We start from the raw sequence: 22,148 nt of genomic DNA, 5'->3' as shown, positions 1-22,148 counted from the left end.
AAGCACTGTTGACAAAGAAAGCACTGAATACCAATCAGAAGTCTCTATTCACATGAGAAGGTCATCTCAAGAGATCACTTTGTCCTTCCATCACCAATATCACTCTTGCTGTGCTAAGGTGGGATGCAATTTTATGAACTTTAATTAGAGGGTAAGAACTTCAAAATTTGTGTAAGATACCTTTACAAAAATGTTTACCTGTGTGTGTTTGTGTATGTGTGTTTTTTCTTGCCATTTAAATGAAAGTTGGTAGATTCTGTAGTGTTTAAAAATCCTTGAGAGTCTTTTAGTTCTCTTCTGTAATTCTTCACACATCAACTGCATATATTCTTCCTCTCTCATAGCATTTGATTATATATGCAGTGATGTAACATTAGTAGTGGCCATTTAATGTATTCAAGTCCAAGGTGAATTCATCGTAAAAGTTAAAAATGGATAGGCCTCTTGCTTATCTGGGATGCTAACATCACTGCTAGATAACTAGTACAATCTTCTTAGCCTTGTTCAGAAACAGGTCAATAAAAATTTCAAATACCCTCTGGATGAAGTTAAACCTTAGGTTTGCTTTTCTTATAATGATTTTGCTTTATCATTAAGTGGTTGCAACTTGGCATTCTTTCAGGTATGTGCAGTGGATAGAATTCACACTAGACCCTAAGTATGAAAGCTATATAATGAGATAGTGTTAATCCCATAAATAGCATTTGAAGTGTGGAAAATTTTTTTAAAGGGGGGTAAAAGAAGAAAGAAAAAAAAATAGCAAAGTACAGTGTAATTTTAGTTAGTGAAATGGAAATGGAATATGATGACTTCAACTCTTGCTTTATGTGCAGAGAGAGCAGTTGTCTTATATAATAACAGATTTAAGAGGCAATGTAAGGATGTCCTAACCACATCATACTCTAAACATTACTCATGGGGTAAAATTCTTCACTTGGTTTTGTTCTATGATTAGAACTCTACTAATTATAAAATATATGTTACCTTATTTTTTCTTGTAAATGCAAATTTAAGACACATTAATATTCAGTCATTTAGGCATTAATATGAATTTGTTGAATAAGGATCTTGTTTATTTTATGCCTGGATGAGATCAGTTGTCATAAAAGAATGGGAATTTTGATAGTATAAAGAACTGGTCTCAAAATGACATTGAATCAACTTTCCACCATGCCTACCACTGCTTTGTGAAAAATGAACTATAATGGTATCACTTTTATCATAGAATATTCCAAGAATTCAACTATATTGTAGGTACACTAGGGATCAAATAATTGTCTCCAAGTCCGGTCTTAATTACTAAACTGCGGTATAATATCAGTCAATTTTTCTCATTGATTATCCAGTAAGGACGTGATTTATGCCATATGTTTAATGTCAGGAAGGCTTCTGTCACCACAAACCAAGATGCTTATTCATCTTTCCTCACCATTATTTAACTGTGTGCTTCAGGTATATAAACTGATTTTAACACTGCCTGAAAAGTAGCATTAATAGCAACCTATAAATGTTGTAAACATAACTCATAATATATTCAAAAGTCAGTGTCTGTGGTTTTTACACTTCTTTTGTTTAGGGGCTATCTGTGCTACTTCCGTTTTCAATTTAAGGCAGATAATTGTGGTTTGATTAAATCTCTGTAAGGAAAATAATGCTTTTCACACACCTATAAAGGAGAATATGGAGGAAGTTATGAACATGTTTTTATCTATATATATTGTATATTTATATATATATATTTAAATTTTCTTTAAAAGTTATTCATGCACTACAAAGATCACAGAATGTTTATTTGCAATGCATTACGACTTTTTAGAAAACAAAGTGTATATGCTTCTCACATAGAAATATAAATATCAAATCTATTTGTGCTTAAACCTCTTTAAAAAATGTATTTTAGGACCTTCAAGATGGCAGAGTAAGATGTGGCAATCACTTTCCCCCCCATAAATACATCAAAAATACATCTACATGCGTAACAACTCCTACAGAACACCTACTGAATGCTGGCAGAAGACCTCAGACTTCCCAAAAGGCAAAAAAATCCCCATGTACCTGGGTAGGGCAAAAGAAAAAAGAAAAAACAGAGACAAAAGAACAGGGATGGGACCTGCACCTCTGGGAGGGACCTGTGAGGGAGGAAAAGTTTCCACACACTAGGAAGCCCCTTCACTGGTGGAGATGGGGGTGGGGGGGGAAGCTTCGGAGCCACGGAGGAGAGCACAGCAACAGGGGTGCGGAGGGCAAAGTGGAGAGATTCCCGCACAGAGGATCAGTACCGACCGGCACTCACCAGCCCGAGAGTCTTGTCTGCTCACCCGCCGGGGCGGGTGGGAGCTGGGAGCTGAGGCTCGGGCTTCGGAGGTCAGATCCCAGGGAGAGGACTGGGGTTGGCTGCATGAACACAGCCTGAAGGGGGCTAGTGCACCACAGCTGGCCGGGAGGGAGTCCCAGAAAAAGTCTGGACCTGCCTAAGAGTCAGGAGACCATTGCTTCAGGGTGCTCAAGGAGAGGGGATTCAGAGCACCACCTCAACGAGCTCCAGAGACAGGCGCAAGCCGTGGCTATCAGCACAGACACAAGAGACATGAAAAACTAAGGCTGCTGCTGCAGCCACCAAGAAGCCTGTGTGCAAGCACGGGTCACTATCCACACCTTACCTCCCGGGAGCCTGTGCAGCCCACCACTGCCAGGGTCCCATGATCCAGGGACAACTTCCCCGGGAGAACACACAGCGCGCCTCAGGCTGTTGCAACGTCATGCTGGCCTCCACCGCCGCAGGCTCACCCCACATTCCATACCCCTCCCTCCCCCCAGCCTGAGTGAGCCAGAGCCCCCTAATCAGCTGCTCCTTCAACCCCCTCCTGTCTGAGCGAAGAATAGACGCCCTCCGGTGACCTACACACAGAGGTGGTGCCAAATCCAAAGCTGAACCCCAGGAGCTGTGCGAACAAAGAAGAGAAAGGGAAATCTCTCCCAGCAGCCTCAGGAGCAGCTGATTAAATCTCTACAATCAACTTGATGTACCCTGCATCTGTGGAATACCTGAATAGACAAGGAATCATCCCAAAATTGAGGCAGAAGACTTTGGGAACAACTGTGGACTTGGGGTTTGCTTTCTGAATCTAATTTGTTTCTGGTTTTATGCTTATCTTAGTTTGGTATTTAGAGCTTATTATCATTGGTATTGGTAGATTTGTTTATTTATTTAGCTGCTCTCCCTTTTTTAAAAAAAAGAATATATATATACACTTTTTCTTGCCTTTTTCTCTTTTTGTCAGTGTGTATGTGTATGCTTCTTTGTGTCATTCTGTCTGTACAGCTTTGCTTTTACCATTTGTCCTAGGGTTCTGTCTTTTTTTGTTTTTGTTGTTTTTTGTATAGTTTTTAGCACTTGTTATCACTGGTGGGTTTGTTTTATGGTTTAGTTGCTCTCTTCTTTCTTTTTTTTATTACTTTTATAATCTTAATAATTTTTTATTTTTTATTTTAATACCTTTATTTATTTTATTTTATTACTTGTTTTATTTATTTATTTATTTATTTATTTTCTCCCTTTTCTTCAGAGCCGTGTGGCTGACAGGGTCTTGCTGCTCCAGCCAGGGATCAGGCCTAAGCCTCTGAGGTGGGAGAGCTGAGTATAGGACATTTGTCTCCCAGAGACCTCCAAGCTCCATGTAATATCAAATGGTGAAAGCTCTCCCAGAGATCTCCATCTCAACGCTAAGACCCAGCACCACTCAACAACCAGCAAGCTACACTACTGGATACCATATGCAAAACAACTAGCAAGACAGGAACACAACACCACCCATTAGCAGAGAGGCTGCCTAAAATCATAATATGTTCTCAGACAACCCCAAACACAACACCAGATGCAGTCCTGCCCACCAGAAAGACAAGATCCAGCCTCATCCACATGAACACAGGCACCAGTCCCCTCGACAAAAAAGCCTACACAACCCACTGAACCAACCTTACCCACTGGGGGCAGACATCAAAAACAATGGGAACTACAAACCTGCAGCCTGCAAAAAGGAGACCCCAAAAGAGTAAGTTAAACAAAATGAGAAGACAGAGAAATACACAGCAGATGAAGGAACAAGGTAAAAACCTACCAGACCAAACAAATGAAGAGGAAATAGGAAGTCTACCTGAAAAAGAAGTCAGAGTAATGACAGTAAAGATGATCCAAAATCTTGGAAACAGAATGGAGAAAATACAAGAAGCATTTAACAAGGACCTAGAAGAACTAAAGAGCAAACAAACAATGATGAACAACACAATAAATGAAATTAAAAATTCTCTAGAAGGAATCAATAGCAGAATAACTGAGGCAGAAGAACGGATAAGTGACCTAAAGATAAAATAGTAGAAATAACTACTGCAGAGCAGAATAGAGAAAAAAGAATGAAAAGAATTGAGGACAGTCTCAGAGACTTCTGGGACAACATTAAACGCACCAACATTCGAAATATAAGGGTCCCAGAAGAAGAAGAGAAAAAGAAAGGGACTGAGAAATTATTTGAAGAGATTATAGTTGAAAACTTCCCTAATATGGGAAAGGAGATAGTCAATCAAGTCCAGGAAGAGCAGAGTCCCACACAGGATAAATCCAAGGAGAAACACGCCAAGACCCATATTAATCAAACTATCAAAAATTAAATATAAAGAAAAAATATTAAAACAGTAAGGGAAAAGAAACAAATAATATACAAGAGAATCTTCATAAGGTTAACAGCTGATCTTTCAGCAGAAACTCTGCAAGCCAGAAGGGAGTGGCAGGACATATTTAAAGTGATGAAAGGGAAAAACCTATAACCAAGATTACTCTACACAGCAAGGATCTCATTCAGATTCGATGGAGAAATTAAAACCTTACAGACAAGCAAAAGCTAAGAGAATTCAGCACCACCAAACCAGCTTTACAACAAATGCTAAAGGAACCTCTCTAGGCAGGAAACACAGGAAAAGGAAAAGACCTACAATAACAAACCCAATCAATTAAGGTAATGGCAATAGGAACATACATATCGGTAACTACCTTAAATGTAAAAGGATTAAATGCTCGAATCAAAAGACATAGGCTGGCTGAATGGATATAAAAACATGACCTGTATATATGCTGTCTACAAGAGACTCACTTCAGACCTAGGGACAAATACAGACTGAAAGTGAGGGGATGGAAAAAGAGATTCTATGAAAATGGAAAACAAAAGAAAGCAGGAATAACAATTCTCATATCAGACAAAATAGAGTTTAAAGAAGGACAACACACAATGATCAAGGAAACAATCCAAGAAGAAGATATAACAGTTGTAAATATTTATGCACCCAACATAGGAGCATCTCAATACATAAGGCAAATGCTAACAGCCATAAAAGGGGAATTCGACAGTAACACAATAATAGGGGACTTTAACACCCCAGTTTCACCAATGGGGAGATCATCCAAAATGAGAATAAATGAAGAAACACAAGCTTTAAATGATACATTAAACAAGATGCACTTAATTGATATTTATAAGACATTCCATCCCAAAACAAAAAAAAAACACACTTTCTTCTCAAGTGCTCATGGAACATTCTCCAGGGTAGATCATATCTTGGGTCACAAATCAAGCCTTGGTAAATTTAAGAAAATTGAAAACGTAGCAAGTATCTTTTCCAACCACAATGCTATAAGACTAGGTATCAATTACAAGAAAAAATCTACAGAACATACATACACATGGAGGCTAAACAATAGTCTACTAAATAACCAAGAGATCACTGAAGAAATCAAAGAGGAAATCAAAAAATTCCTAGAAACAAGAGAAAATGAAAACACGACAACCCAAAACCTATGGGATGCAGCAAAAGCAATTCTAAGAGGGAAGTTTATAGCAATACAACCTTACCTCAAAAAACAAAAAAAAATCTCAAATAAACAACCTAAACTTACACCTAAAGCAATTAGAGGAAGAACAAAACCCCCCTACATTAGCACAAGAAATCATAAAGATCAGATCAGAAATAACTGAAAAAGAAATGAAGGAAATGATATCAAAGGTCAATAAAACTACAAGCTGGTTCTTTGAGAAGATAAACAAAATTGATAAACCATTAGCCAGACTCGTTAAGAAAAAGGGAAAAGACTGAAACAAATAGAATTAGAAATGAAAAAGGAGGGCCTCCCTGGTGGCGCAAGTGGTTGAGAGTCCGCCTGCCGATGCAGGGGATACGGGTTCGTGCCCCGGTCTGGGAGGATCCCATATGCCGCGGAGCGGCTGGGCCCGTGAGCCATGGCCGCTGAGCCTGCGCGTCCGGAGCCTGCGCGTCCGGAGCCTGTGCTCCGCAACGGGGGAGGCCACAACAGTGAGAGGCCCGCATACCGCAAAAAAAAAAAAAAAAAAAAAAAAAAAAAAAAAAAAAAAAAAAAAAAAAAAAAGAAAAAGGAGAAGTAACAACTGACACTGCAGAAATACAAAGGATCATGAGAGATTACTGTAAGCAACTCTATGCCAATAAAATGGACAACCTGGAAGAAATGGACAAATTCTTAGAAAGGCACAACCTTCTGAGATAAACCAGGAATAAACAGAAATATAAACAGACCAAACACAAACACTGAAATTGAGACTGTAATTAAAAATCTTCCAACAAACAGAAGCCCAGAACCAGACGGCTTCACAGGAGCATTCTATCAAACATTTAGAGAAGAGCTAACACCTATGCTTCTCAAACTCTTCCAAAATATAGCAGAGGGAGGAACACTCCAAAACTTATTCGACGAGGCCACCATCACCCTGATTCCAAAACCAGACAAAGATGTCACAAAGAAAGGAAACTACAGGCTAATATCACTGATGAACATAGATGCAAAAATCCTCAACAAAATACTAGCAAACAGAATCCAACAGCACATTAAAAGGATCATGCACCATGATCAAGTGGGGTTTATCCCAGGAATGCAAGGATTCTTCAATATACGCAAACCAATCAATGTGATAAACCATATTAAAAAAATGAAGGAGAAAAACCATATGATCATCTCAAGAGATGCAGAAAAAACTTTTGACAAAATTCAACACTGATTTATGATAAAAACCCTCCAGAAAGTAGGCATAGAGGGAACTTTCCTCAACGTAATAAAGGCCATATATGAGAAACCCACAGCCAACATCATTCTCAATGGTGAAAAACTGAAACCATTTCCACTAAGATCAGGAAAAAGACAAGGTGTCCCACTCTCACCACTATTTTTAAACACAGTTTTGCAAGTTTTAGCCACAGCAATCAGAGAAGAAAAATACAAGGAATCCAAATAGGAAAAGAAGAAGTAAAACTCACTGTATGCAGATGACATGATACTATACATAGAGAATCCCAAAGATGCTACAAGAAAACTACTAGAGCAAATCAATGAATTTGGTAAAGTAGCAGGATACAACATTAATGCACAGAAATCTCTTACATTCCTATATACTAATGATGAAAATTCTGAAAGAGAAATTAAGGAAACACTCCCCTTCACCATTGCAACAAAAAGAATAAAATACCTAGGAATAAACCTACCTAAGGAGACTAAAGACCTGTATGAAGAAAACTGTAAGACAGTGATGAAAGAAATTAAAGATGATACAAACAGATGGAGAGATATACCATGTTCTTGGATTGGAAGAATCAACATTGTGAAAATCACTATACTACCCCAAGCAATGTACAGATTCAATGCTATCCCTATCAAACTACTAATGGCATTTTTCATATAACTAGAACAAAAAGTTTCACTATTTGTATGTAAACACAAAAGACCCTGAATAGCCAAAGCAATCTTGGGAAAGAAAAACAAGAGATGGAGGAAACAGGCTCCCAGACTTCAGACTATACTACAAAGCTACAGTAATCAAGACAGTATGGTACTGGCACAAAAACAGAAATATAGATCAATGGAACAGTATAGAAAGCCTAGAGGTAAACCCACACACATATGCTCACCTTATCTTTGATAAGGGGGGCAAGAATATACAATAGAGAAATGACAGCCTCTCCAGTAAGTGGTGCTGGGAAATCTGGACAGCTACATGTAAAGGAATGGAATTAGAACACTCCCTAACACCGTACCCAAAAATAAACTCAAAATGGATTCAAGTCCTAAATATAAGGCCAGACACTATAAAACTCTTAGAAGCAAACATAGGGAGAACACTGTATGGCATAAATCACAGTAAGATCCTTTTTGACCCACCTCCTAGAGAAATGGAAATAAAACCAAAACTAAACAAATGGGACCTATTGAAACTTAAAAGCTTTTGCACAGCAAAGGAAACCATAAAGAAGACGAAATGACAACCCTCAGAATGGGAGAAAATATTTGCAAATGAAGCAACTGACAACGGATTAATCTCCAAAATGTATAAGTAGCTCATGCAGCTCAATATCAAAAAAATAAACAACCCAATCCAAAAATGGGCAGAAGATCTAAATAGGCATTTCTCCAAAGTAGATATACAGATTGCCAACAAACATATGAAAGGATGCTCAACATCACTCATCATTAGAGAAATGCAAGTCAAAAGTACAATGAGGTATCAGCTCACACCGGTCAGAAGGGCCATCATCAAAAAATCTACAAATAATAAATGTTGGAGACGGTGTGGAGAAAAGGGAACCCTCTTGCACTCTTGGTGGAATTGTAAATTGATACAGCCACTATGGAGAACAGTATCGAGGTTCCTTCAAAAACTAAAAATAGAACTACCATATGACCCAGCAATCCCACTACTGGGCATATACCCTGAGAAAACCATAATTCAAAGACTCATGTACCACAGTGTTCATTGCAGCTCTATTTACAATAGCCAGGCCATGGAAGCAACCTAAGTGTCCATTGACAGGTGAATGGATAAAGAAGATGTGGCACATATTCCATTGTATACAATGGAATATTACTCAGCCATAAAAAGAAATGAAGTTGAGTTACTTGTAGTGAGGTGGATGGACCTAGAGACTGTCATACAGAGTAAAGTGAGTCAGTAAGATAAAAACAAATACCCTATGCTGACACATATATATGGAATCTAAAAACAAAGGTTCTGAAGAACCTAGGGGCAGGTCAGGAATAAAGACGCAAATGTAGAGAATGGACTTGAGGACACGGGGTGGGGGAAGGGTAAACTGGGATGAAGTGAGAGAGTGGCATGGACATATAGACAGTACGAAATGTAAAACAGATAGCTAGTGGGAAGGAGCCGCATAGCATAGGGAGATCAGCTCCGTGCTCTGTGTCCACCTAGAGGGATGGGATAGGGAGTGTTGGAGGGAGATGCAAGAGGGAGGAAATATGGGGATATATGTGTATGTATAGCTGATTCACTTTGTTATAAAGCAGAAACTAACACACCATTGTAAAGCAATTATACTCCAATAAAGATGTTAAAAAGAAGTTTTTTGCTTTATTATATTTTTAATTGCTTCCTGAATGATCATCACCATCACCATCATCATCCTGATTATAATCATCATTAGGTGGTATTTAATCATCAGTTCATTGACTACTTTACCTAAGAATGTGATAACTATATAGAAATGTAGGAACATATTATTTCACTGCAGTCAATTTATAATTTCATGGAAAGATACATCAGATGAAATATTTTATTAATAGCATGAAAATCGTGATACAAAATCAATGAAAGTGGAAAGTGAGATTTATAAATGATATCATGAAATTATACATATATTATTTCAGTGTTTCACTTCTCTAGTGCTTTCCACCTAGAAACTTTGTTTCTGATATGAAGCTCAGCCAATCTGAGTTTAGTCTTGCATCACCCTCAAAATTAGTGGGTCCTAGATTTATCTTAACACTGAGATTCATTTTATCTGGAGTATCTGAAATTTTTTTTTACTAGACTATCAGTAAACATAGATAGCTATGTGTCCAGAAACAATTTAACTTCCTACTAAGCAATTTTAACTTATACAAATGGGCTTTAAAGAGATTACCAATCCATCTGGGTTTAACTATTACTTTCCCCTAGGATTCTCTTTATCACGTCTCCTTACACCAAGTTAGATCTCCATAGAGATTAATTCCTTCTGAAACTCAATCTGCATTAATCTTTGGACACTGTGAATTGGCTTTCTATACCTGTTATACAGTGGAGGAGACTCTAGTGTGTGGACGTTCTAGAAATTTCTCTGGTTTATTCTACCCATGATCTAACTTTCTCTGTCACTCAATGGGTTTCTTTAGATTATGGTAATATATTGTGAGCATTTGCCTAGTGAAGTAAAGGTGGCTCCTCTCATTAATTTTAATTTATTACATTTAATTGTTTAATTTATAATCAGCTTAAACATAAATGCATGCTTGTATATTTCAGTTAGTTTTACCAAATTTTATTTACTTGGGGCTTTTCTATATAAATTTACTGTATAATGCATATACATTTATTTTGGGGGCAGAAAAAAAAGTTTGCTTGCTCTATTGTTCTCCCAAAGGATGAGATTTATTTAGCATTAAAATTAATCTTGTCAGCTTAGTTGGCCAGTTAATTGTATTTAACATTTTACTGTTAGCTGTTTCAAGAAACTCAGAAAATTGTTGTGTTGCTTGAGTACACCTAGGAGGGATTATTTTAAAAGTACCAGCAGTGACATTTATAATTACTGGATCTTTGAAAAGCAAGTGCTGTTGGTGAAGTAAATACAACCTGACGTTCCCCAATGTCCATTGCAAGGAAGAACTTTAATACCATAAACAGATTTCAGTCATATGCTACAGAATGTGATGGTTATCTTTTCAATTCCATTTCTGTTATCTTCTTAAATCTACTGATCTAATGAAAATGAATTTAATACCTAGAAAATATATCTAGAGGCACTGGTGAATCCTTCTCTAAAAAATAGTGAGAATAATGGATCAAGAGAGAAGACATGCCAGACCACAGAAAAATGATTTAGTAGAGGAAAGAGTCTTAACCTTTTAATAGAGCTTCACATGAACTATTTCAACAACTGCACTCATAAATGCTATGTGTCCTGAACTGTTTGCATTTGTGCATTTTACAATTATTTACTACTAACAGAACAAATGATGGCATTGAAGAATTTATTTAAGAAGGAATAAAGAAATTTGGATAACGCAGGGGAAATATATATTAAAATAAATGTATATAAAGCCAATATATGAACAATTTTATATATTTGTATATATATATACATGTATATGTGTGTGTGTGTGTGTATATATATATATATATATATCAGAGAAAAAGAGAAAGAGTAATAAAGAGAATATGTACGAAGAAAATATATTTTTACCCAATCTTCATTATTCAAAGTTTAGGGAACGAATGAAAAATGAAGAGTAATGCATTTTTGAGTTATTTTGGAAGCTGTAGCTATATTCTAAATGAAATAACTGAAAATGAATAAACTAATGAGCACAACACTGAAACTCTCTCAATGTGTTATCACATACATATTACAATTTCAGAAGTGCCACTGGAAGTTTCTGGGTATAAAAAGTACAGTAAGTCCCCTACATACCAACAAGTCCTGTTCCGAGAGAGCATTTGTAAGTCCAATTTGTTCGTTAAGTCCAACAAATTTAGGTACCCAACTAACACAATCAGCTACATAGTACTGTACTGTAATAGGTTTATAATACTTTTCACACAAATAATACATAAAAAACAAACAAATGCAAAAAATAAAGAAAACATTTTAAATCTTACAGCACAGTACCTTGAAAAGTACAGTAGTACAGTACAACAGCTGGCATACAGGGGCTGGCATTGAGTGAACAGGCAAGAAGAGTTACTGACTGGAGGAGGGAGAGGAGGTGGGAGATGGTAGAGCTGAAGGATCGTCAGCAATAGGAGATGGAAGGCAAGCTGCAATTTCACTATGCCTGACATTGATGGCACAGGTTCTGGTTCCTCGCTGGCTTCAATTCTATCTACCCCTTTGAAAAAACTATCCAGTGATGTCTGGGTAGTAGCTCTTTTTTTCTCATCATAGATGACACGGTAGCACTGGATTGCATTCTGAACGGCTGCTGCAACCTTTGTGTACCGTTCTACGTTTGGGTCCTGTGCCTCAAAAACTAACAGTGCTGTCTCAAATAAAGAAAATCCCCTTGCCATTTCCTGCATCATGAATCTCTTTGGTTCTTCAGTTAATTCTTCTTCCTCTTGTCGCTCCACTCTCTCAATTATTTTTACTTTTTTTTCCATTGTTATCTCTTGGCACTTAGGAGTACCAGCTACATCACAGCTGCTTTTACACTTGCTTCCGGATATCCTGGGCTTGAAATAAATACTGTACTACTCTATAGAGTACTGTACAAATACACAAAGGCACAACCACTTGTCGAGGATAAACGCACGTGACTATGTACGCCAGATGCATGAACTAACTTATGTGATTGGACGTGTGAACACACGTTCACATGTTTGAAAGTTCGCAACTTGAAGGTTTGTATGTAGGGGACTTAATGTATTTGCTTTTTTTAATGTCTGAAAATGACCTAATTTTGCTCTAATTCTTAAAAGATACTTTAGAAGAATATAGAGTTCTAGACTTTCAGTTAGTTTTCCTCCGCACTTTGATGATATAATGCTTATATCTTATGCCACAAGGACAGGGTCTTGACAGTGATTAAAACTGTCCCATAAAGGGTGAATTATATATTATATAGTCATAGAAAAGAATAATTTTGAACACAGCTAGAGAGAGATCATATTTTATCTAGTGTTTATCATTTTGAATATAGATTCTTCACTCTATTGTTCAGTCTTAGAAAGCCAGAGTCCCTGAAATATAGCTGTGTGACCTTGGAAATGCCATGTAACCCCTCTGATCCTTTTCCACTTAATCTGGAAAAGGAGCTTTTATAACACTTTATGTACAATGCTGTTAGAAAAAATAAATGAGAGGACTAAGTAATGCCAAATATTAATTACAAGGTAAGTAAAATTATTTGCCATTGTAACTAAGAACAAGTTCTAAGATAAAGGAAGAAAATGACTTTTCTGACAGCACATGCATGATCTTGTTCTTTTCAATCAACTGGTATATTTGGCAGGGGTTTCAAATTCATATCCTTACAGAGAATAGACACTAACATAAAATGTGTGAAGTGAAAGGATATAAGATTATAGAGAGCAATGGGGCTCTGCTTATGAAGAGTAATCTTCTAGAAAGGCATTTACTTTTCATTTGTATTGGAACATGACTACAGAAAAGTCTGGCTTAAAGATGACTAGTAGTTTTACATGTAGTTTACAGTTATTCTAAAAGTGTGTTTCTTTAATACGTATTTTGCTTTAAAACTGTGGTTGTCTACAAACCAGCAAAATCAGACTGGTGTAAACTTCAGTTTCCTCGTAACACTGACACCTACCTTTTCAATCCCACTCTTTTCTACTTTTATTCTAGACTTTTGCTTTACTACTCTAAAGATCCACAAAGTGTTCCCTATTTATTCTTCCTATTTAGAACTTACTTACTCTAATAATGTATTTAGCGATAGAAGGGTGGGGGTCAATGCCAATAAAACACAAAAGAGAACAACACATAAAAGGACTTAGAACCTTGGCATGGGCACATACAAAGGAATTACTTCTGTGAGCTGAAAAGCTAGAGAATTTAATGAATGAACCAATGTATTCAATAGTCTGTAAAGGGTTTGAAATATTTGAAGTTAGAATATAATGTAGAAGGAATTTCAATAGCCATTATCCTTTCATTCCCTGAAAGAATAATGAGCCAACAGCTTCATAAGCATTATATCTCTATTGTAAATTATTACTTAGCAATTGTACATCCTAAAATAATCATGCTGAGTTTCTTTTATTTATTCTCATTTGAATAAATGTGTTTTCATTCCAGTATTGTTCAAATTAGTAAAGACTTAGCTTTGTGCTATCAGGTAGATTGCAAAATGCTTGAGAAAAATGTTATTGTTTTCAATGGTAGATTGTATGTGTTTTTAAATTATTATAATATTTAAAAAATCTTTTCATAAGTATGAACTATTTAGTCATATGTTTATGACTTTTGTTAGAGGAGTTATAACTGTACACATAAAATTTTGAAATGGTCTGTTTAATTAAAATCACTATCATCAGAACTCTAGGAAGTAAGTGGGAAGCAGATAAAAACAACCAGATGTGGTTTATCACCAAATGAGATAATTGCAAGTCTATGCTTTAATATTTTAAAATAATCATTTATGTAAATATTTAAATGATTTTTCTTGATCAACTACAGTATATTCATATATGTCCATATTTTGTGATGGCTTCCTTTAACTCTAAATGTGATTGAAAAATGATTGGCTTAAAGATTAGAAATATGTTAAATAAATTGATATCAATGATATTAATATCAATTGATATTAATGAATCTGGGAACACATATCTTTGAAATTAATGCTTTTATAAACATTCAGTATCCTTTGTCATGCCATCATTTAGTAGAATTGCCATTGCACATTTTATAAAAACCTTCTGTAACCTGGTTTGATTTTTAAATATATTTAAGAAATATTATTATATTAAACTGAGAGAACTATTTAATATCTCAGAAAGTAAATTAAAAACAGGTAAATATATAAATTCAAGTCACTATCTTGCTTAAAAATTTTATCCTACTTAAAAACACTTAAAGTGTTCTTTCATAATCATTTTTTCGTAGGTTTTATGTAAACAACGAAAACAAAAGAAGTACAAATCTGCAAAGACGTTGCTTTCCATGCAAACTGAAATAGAGAGTTACACATTTTGAAATTTTACTTTTGCAGCACATGGGGGAAAGGATTAAGATTGCTCCTGTTGATAAGCATAGACTCTTAGTGCCACCCTGCCAACACATTCCAGATAAGGAAAGCAGAGACATACTGAGTATTAGAGATTTGATGATAATCTTCAGGATTCACAGGTGAAGCACCTGTAGATACAAGACAATTGCACAAATGACACACACGAAAAAATTTTGTATAGAAGTGTATGAATATACTCTTGCTCCTCTCTTTTTCTGCTATGTTGCTTTTTCTTACGCATTGGTCATCCCAAATTCTTCACTCTTGGAATCTTCTCTGTGGCTTCTTCAACATGAAACATTTTAGTCAACTGTGTTCACATTTAAATCCAAGCCCATGTGTTTGTTTACCCATTCTGGATTGACTCCCATTAGCCAGCCAGTTCCAGGTTGATGAACTTATCACTTAATGTTTGCCAAATCTGTGTGTGACCTACTTGAAGCATAACTTTTTTCTTCTGGACATGCTTCTAGATCATTCATTCCCTCTCTACATATCCAATCTGGCTCATTGGCTGAGACTCTGATCAGCATAATTATCAGTTTTTGGAATAACTAGTAATAAATTTAGTTACATCAGCTACATATAAAGTACACAAATTAAATGATATTTCCAGTCTAAGCAGAAAAATATTTGCTTTGTAGAGGAGGAATAGAATACCTAGGAATAAACTTAACCAAGGAGATGAAAGACCTATACTCTAAAAGACTAGAAAGCACTGATGAAGGAAACTGAAGATGATAAAATGAAGTGGAAAGATTTAATTGGAAGAATTAAAATGAAGTGGAAAGATTTAATTGGGAGAATTAATGTTGTTAAAATGGCCATACTACCCAAACAATCTACAGATTTAATGCAATACCTACCAAAATACCCATGACATTTTTCACAGAAGTAGAACAAATAATTCTAAAATTCATATGGAATCATAAAAGACACCAAACTGCCAAAACAGTCTTGAGAAAAAAGAACAAAGCTAGAAGTATCACCTTCTGGACTTCAAACTATACTACAAAGCTACAGTGATCAAAACAACATAGTACTGGCACAAGAACAGACACACAGATCAATGGAACAGAGTGGACAGCCCAGAAACAAACCCACACACTCTTGGTCAATTAATCTAAAACAAAAGAGTCAAGAATATACAATGGAGAAAGGACAGTCTTTTCAATAAGTGGTTCTAGGAAATAAACAGCTACGTGTAAAACAATGAGATTAAAATATTTCCTCACACTATATACAAAAATAAAATCAAAATGGATTAAAGACCTAAATGTAAAACCCAAAACCATAAAATTCCTAGAAAAGAACATAGGCTGAATACTTTTTGACATAAATCATAGCAGTATTTTTTTGGATCTATCTCCTAAGGCAAAAGAAACAAAGGCAAAAATAACCAAATGGTACCTATTTAAGCTTAAACGCTTTTGCACAGAAAAAAGAAACCATCAACAAAACAAAAAGACAACCTACAGATGAAAGAAAATATTTGCAAATGATATCACCGACAAAGGGTTAATAGCCGAAATATATAAACAGCTCATATAACTCAATATCAAAAACCAAACAACCCAATAAAAAAATGGGCAGAGGACCTGAATATACATTTTCCCAAAGAGTACATACAGTTATCTAACAGGCATAGGAAAAAATGCTCAACACACTAGTTATTAGAGAAATGGCAAAACAACAATGAAATATCACTCACTTGTCAGAATGGTTATCATCAAAAAGTCTACAAATAACAAATGTTGGAGAGGATGTAGAGAAAAGGGAACCTTTGTATACTGTTGGTGGGAATGTAAATTAGTGCAGTCACTATGGAAAGAGTAGAGATGTTCTTCAAAAAACTAAAACTAGAACTACAATATGACCCAGCAATACCACTCCTGGCTATACATCCAGAAAAAACAAAACACTAATTCAATAAGATACATGTACTCCAATGTTCATAGCAGCATCACTTACAATAGCCAAGAAACAGAAGCAACCTAAGGGTCCATTAACAGAGGAAGAGATATAGAAGATGTGACACACACACACACACACACGCACACACACACATAATGGACTACCACCCAGTCATAAAAAGAAATGAAATTCTGTCATTTGCAGCAACATGGATGGACTTAAGGAATATTATGGGTTGTGAAATAAGTCAGACAAAGACAAATACTGCATGTTATCACTTATATGTGGAATCTAAAAAATAACAAATGTTTATAGCAAAACAGAAACAGACTCATAGATTAAAAAAAAAAACAAAAACAAAAACTAGTGGTTACCAGAGGGGAGAGGGAAGTGGGTGGGACAAGTTAGGGGTATGGGATACAAATTACTATGCATAAAATAGATAAGCAACAAGGATATATTATATAGCACAGGGAATTATAGCTATTATCTTATAATAACTTTTACTGAAGTATAATCTATAAAAATACTGAATTATTATGCTGTACCTGAAACTAATATAATATTGTAAATCAACTATACTCCAATTAAAAAAACAAAAAATAACAAAATATGTAATATGAATTTGTATAGAATATAAAATAGACATGTAAAATATTTTAGTAAATAAAAGGTAGTACAAGAGAATAAGAAAGAAGGTATTACCCCTAGAACACAGAACAGATAGGAAAAATAACCAACCAGAACTTCTAAGAAAAATAGTATAATTGTAATGAAAACTCAGAGGATAGATCACAGTATAGCAGATGCAACTAAAAAGAGAAATTATAACAAGAAAGATAGCTCTAATGAAATTCTGTTGAATTAGCAAAAATACACTGAGGGATAGAGAGTATGACGGAGACACTGAGAAGAGAAATAGAAATCCTAAAATATGTCTAATTGGAATTTTGTTTAAATTTGGTTTAGTTATATGCAATAATAATTGAATATACATATATATTTATATGCATAAACACATACATATATATGTACATGCATTAACACAGAAAAGTCACTGAATGGACTCTATGTATATTGGAAAACTGAACAGAATATATATATATGTATATTCAGTAAATTTTGAGAAATTCATATAGTCATGTAATCACAATGATGATTGGAATACAGAAGAATTTCCTTACTATAAAAATATCTCCTGGGCTTCCCTGGTGGTGCAGTGGTTGAGAGTCTGCCTGCTGATGCAGGGGACATGGGTTCATGCCCCGGTCCAGGAGGATCCTACATGCCGCGGAGCGGCTGGGCCCGTGAGCCACGGTTGCTGAGCCTGCACATCCGGAGCCTGTGCTCCGCAACGGGAGAGGCCACAGCAGTGAGAGGCCTGCGTACTGAAAAAAAAAAAAAAAAAAAAAAAAATCTCCTGTCTTACTCACATTCTCCTCACATATCAACCCATGGCTACCACTAACTGTTTTGACTTTTCCAGAATGTCATGTAAATTAAACCATATAGTATGGTAGTAACCTTGATTTTGGATTCTTTCAGGAAGCATTTGAGACTCATCTACGTTGCTGCATGTTCTTTTTACTGCTAAGTAGTGTACCACTCTATGAATGTAGATCCATAGGACATCTGTTTCTAAATTTCAATAATTATAAATTATACTGCTACAAACATTCATAAGAAGGTTGTCAACAAGTTTCTATTTCTCTGAATATATAACTAAAAATGGAATTGCTTGGTCATATTGTAAAAGTATGTTTAATTTATAAGAAATACACTTTTGCATTCCCTCTGGCAATGCATGAGTTACATTTGCTCAGATCCTCAACACTTACTATTGTCATTTTTAAAATATGTATTCACTTTAATAAGTGTGCAGTGGTATCTCATTGGGGTTTTATTTTACATTTTCCAATGCCTAATGATGTTGAGCATCTTTTATTGTGCATATTTGCCATCAGTATATCTTCAGTAGTAAATTATCATTCAAATATTCAAATTTATTCAAATATTTTAACATCATCTGTCAACAGCTATGGAGAAAATATATTCTTCCATCTTTAACTTGCCTCTTTATTCTATTAACAGTATTTTTCTCAGAGCAAAAATTTTTAATTTTGATGAAGCCCAATTATCAAATTTTTCTTTTATGAATCATGTTTTTGATGTTTTAACAAAGAACAGCTGAGTTAATCTGTGGTCCTGAAAATTTTCTCTTTTCTTCTAAAACTATTAGTTTTACACTTATATTTAGACACATCATTCATTTTAAATTAATTTTTATATAAAGTATAAGGTAAAAGGTACCAGACTATGCAACCCCAAAATATGCCTCTGTGGCATATGAATCATTTGGAGCCAAAGGGCACTGAGAACCAAGAGACACAGGGAAAGCTCTAAAATCAGGGCACAAATTTTCCTTTTTAAGGAAATTTACATTTATAAAGGAAATTTCCATTTTCTTAGAAATGTCTACCAGGAAGAGGAGGTCTCTTAACAATTCTTACTAATGGAGCAGTCACTGACCTAAAGCTGTAACACAAACTTTACTAAACAACCCTTGTTTATCAATTTTTTTTTTCCTGGTCACCTTCCCATAACTTGTTCCCCCTGCCCAGAAACCCAAAATTCCTTTTCCTTTTTTTTAGCCTAAGATGATATATAAACCAAAGTTTTTACCAATTCGAGTTACTCATCTCTGAGTACTCCCAGTTGTAAGTGCTATGCACATGATACTAAACTTCTTTGGTTTTCTCTCATTAACATGTTTTTGGTCAGTCTCCTTCACAGAACCCCTAATGATAACCTAAGATGGAGAGAGGAAAAGATTTTTCCTCCCTTGCAAAGGCAAAGATCAATGTTTAATTTTTTTTTGTATATTGATATTCAGTTGTTATAGCACAATTTGTTGCAAAGTCTATCCTTTTTCCATTAAATTACCTTTTTATCTTTGTCAAAGTCAATTGAATATGTTTATGTGACTCTATTTCTGCACTCTATTCTATTTTACACATCTATATGTCTATCCTCTCACAAAGATAACACTAGTTTGATTAATGTAGCTTAATACAATTATATATAGAACCAGATATTGAGACTTCCAGCTTTGTTCTTTTCAAAATCATTTTGGCTATCCCAATAATTTTGTGTTCCATAAACAATTTCGATCCCACATGTAAATATCACAAAAAGTCCTGCTGGAATTTGATTGGGATTTCATTAATCCATAGAACAATTTGAGAGAATTAATGTCTTTATACTGAGTCTTCAAATCCATGAACATGGTGTATCTCTCCACTTATTTATGCCTTTTCTTTCTTTTATCAGCTTTGTGTACTTTTCAAAATATAAATCTTCCACATATTACATTGCTAATTTTTAGAGCAATTTAAAGGCAACTTTAAAAAAAAAAAATTTATTTATTTATTTATTTATTTTTGGCTGCATTGGTCTTTGTTGCTGTACATGGGCTTTCTCTGGTTGCAGCCATCTGTGGTGAGTGAGGAAAATCTAAATTTCTTTACCTTGTTATTCATTTAATTCTGAGGTAACCAAAGTTAAATTTGAACACACTTGAAGGAAATGCCTAAAGGGATAAAAGTTATCTCATTTCTATGTTATAAAAATTACTCATGACCTTAGAACAGATATACTTGAATACAATTTTATATTAAGTAAAACAGAATCAAAAATTTTAGTTTCAACTTAAGAACTCCTGAAGCCTACAAATAAAATGTGCAAGTTATAGTTTAGGTATTATCCCTGACTTATGAAGTAGTCAACTTTTTATCTACTCTTTGTTTTCTGAGAACTGAGTTGAAACTGACTTAATTTAAAAAATAGAGCAAACAGCCTTCTGCAAGTTCAAAACTTAAGATATAAACTTCTTTTAATTCACTAATCAATGACTTCCTCTGGCATTAATCCAGACTAATGCTTTTCAGTGTTTGAGCAATGTCCATGTTCAACAACCTTAAAAGGGCCTTTACATTTTATATCAAGCAATATATTAACAATTAATTTTGCTTTAATAAGACTTACTTCACATGGAAGAAAACTATGCAATATGTTTTCAAACAATGTTAAGAAGTTGATTAATTCAAAAAGACTTTGGAACAAGGGTGTGGCCAAGAGGGCAAACTAGGAAGACCCAGAGCTCAATTCCTCCCATAGGCACACCAATATAACACCTATCTGCAGAGCAACTATTGATGAGAATGACTGAAAACTAATGGAAAAGATTTTTCACAACTAAAGATATAAATAAAGAACCACAGTGAGACAGTAGGAGGAGTGGAGAAGTGGTATAGTCAAGACCCACATTCCTGAGTAGGACACCCACAAATGGGAGGATAATTACAACTGAAGAGGTTCTCCCCAAGGAGTGAGGGGTCTGAGACCCACTTCAGGCTCCCTGCCCTAGGGACTTGAACTAGGAAGATGAGCCACCAGAACATCTGTTTTTGAAGGCCAGTGGGGCTTATGTATGGGAGAGCCAGAGGGCTGAAGAAAACAGAGACTTCATGTTTAAGGGGTTCAGGAAAAATCTCACATGCTCCAAGATCCAGTGTGGAGGTAATCATTTGAAAGGAGACAGGGTCAGACCCACCTGCTGATGTTGGAGAGACTCCAAAAGAAATAGTGGGGACACAGATACTGGCAGAAGCCATTTTTGGGAGCTTGTTCTACCATGAGGACACTGGTGCTGGCAAGTGCCATTCTGGAGTCAGCACTGAGGTCTTACCCACCCACCAGCTGGTCAGCTCCAGTCCTGAGACATCTCAGGCCAAGTAGCCAGTCACTTGAGGACCCAGCCCTGTCCACCAGCAGGCTGGGCACCAGCACCAGGACCCCTGAACCCTACAAGCAGTGCCCCATGATACAGCCCCACCCACCAGCAGCCTGAAGCCTGCATGAGGTAAGGCCTGGCAGCCAACTGGATCAAAGGACAGTTCCACCTATCAACATACTCACAGTAGTCAGCTCAGCAACAACAGAAGGGCCCATGCAGCCCACCTTTGGAGCACCCCTTGAACATACAGCTCTGTGACCAGAGGGGAGAGTGTTGATGGGGCACATAGGATGTCTCCTACATAAGGCCACTTCTCCAAAACAAGAAATGTAACTGACCTGCCTAATATGTAGAAATAAAAACAGATGTCTGGAGAATGAGATGATAGAAGAATATTTTCAAAAGGAAGGAACAAGATAAAATGTCAGAAAAAGAACTAACTGAAGTGGAGATAAGAAATCTCTCCAGGGCTTCCCTGGTGGAGCAGTGGTTGAGAGTCCACCTGCCGATGCAGGGGACACGGGTTCGTGCCCCGGTCTGGGAGGATCCCACATGCCGCGGAGCAGCTGGGTCCGTGAGCCATGGCCGCTGAGCCTGCACGTCCAGAGCCTGTGCTCCACAAGG

This window comes from Mesoplodon densirostris, chromosome 11 (assembly GCF_025265405.1).
Source record: "Mesoplodon densirostris isolate mMesDen1 chromosome 11, mMesDen1 primary haplotype, whole genome shotgun sequence".
In the NCBI taxonomy this organism is placed as follows: Eukaryota; Metazoa; Chordata; class Mammalia; order Artiodactyla; family Ziphiidae; genus Mesoplodon; species Mesoplodon densirostris.
This window is presented reverse-complemented; position numbering follows the sequence as displayed.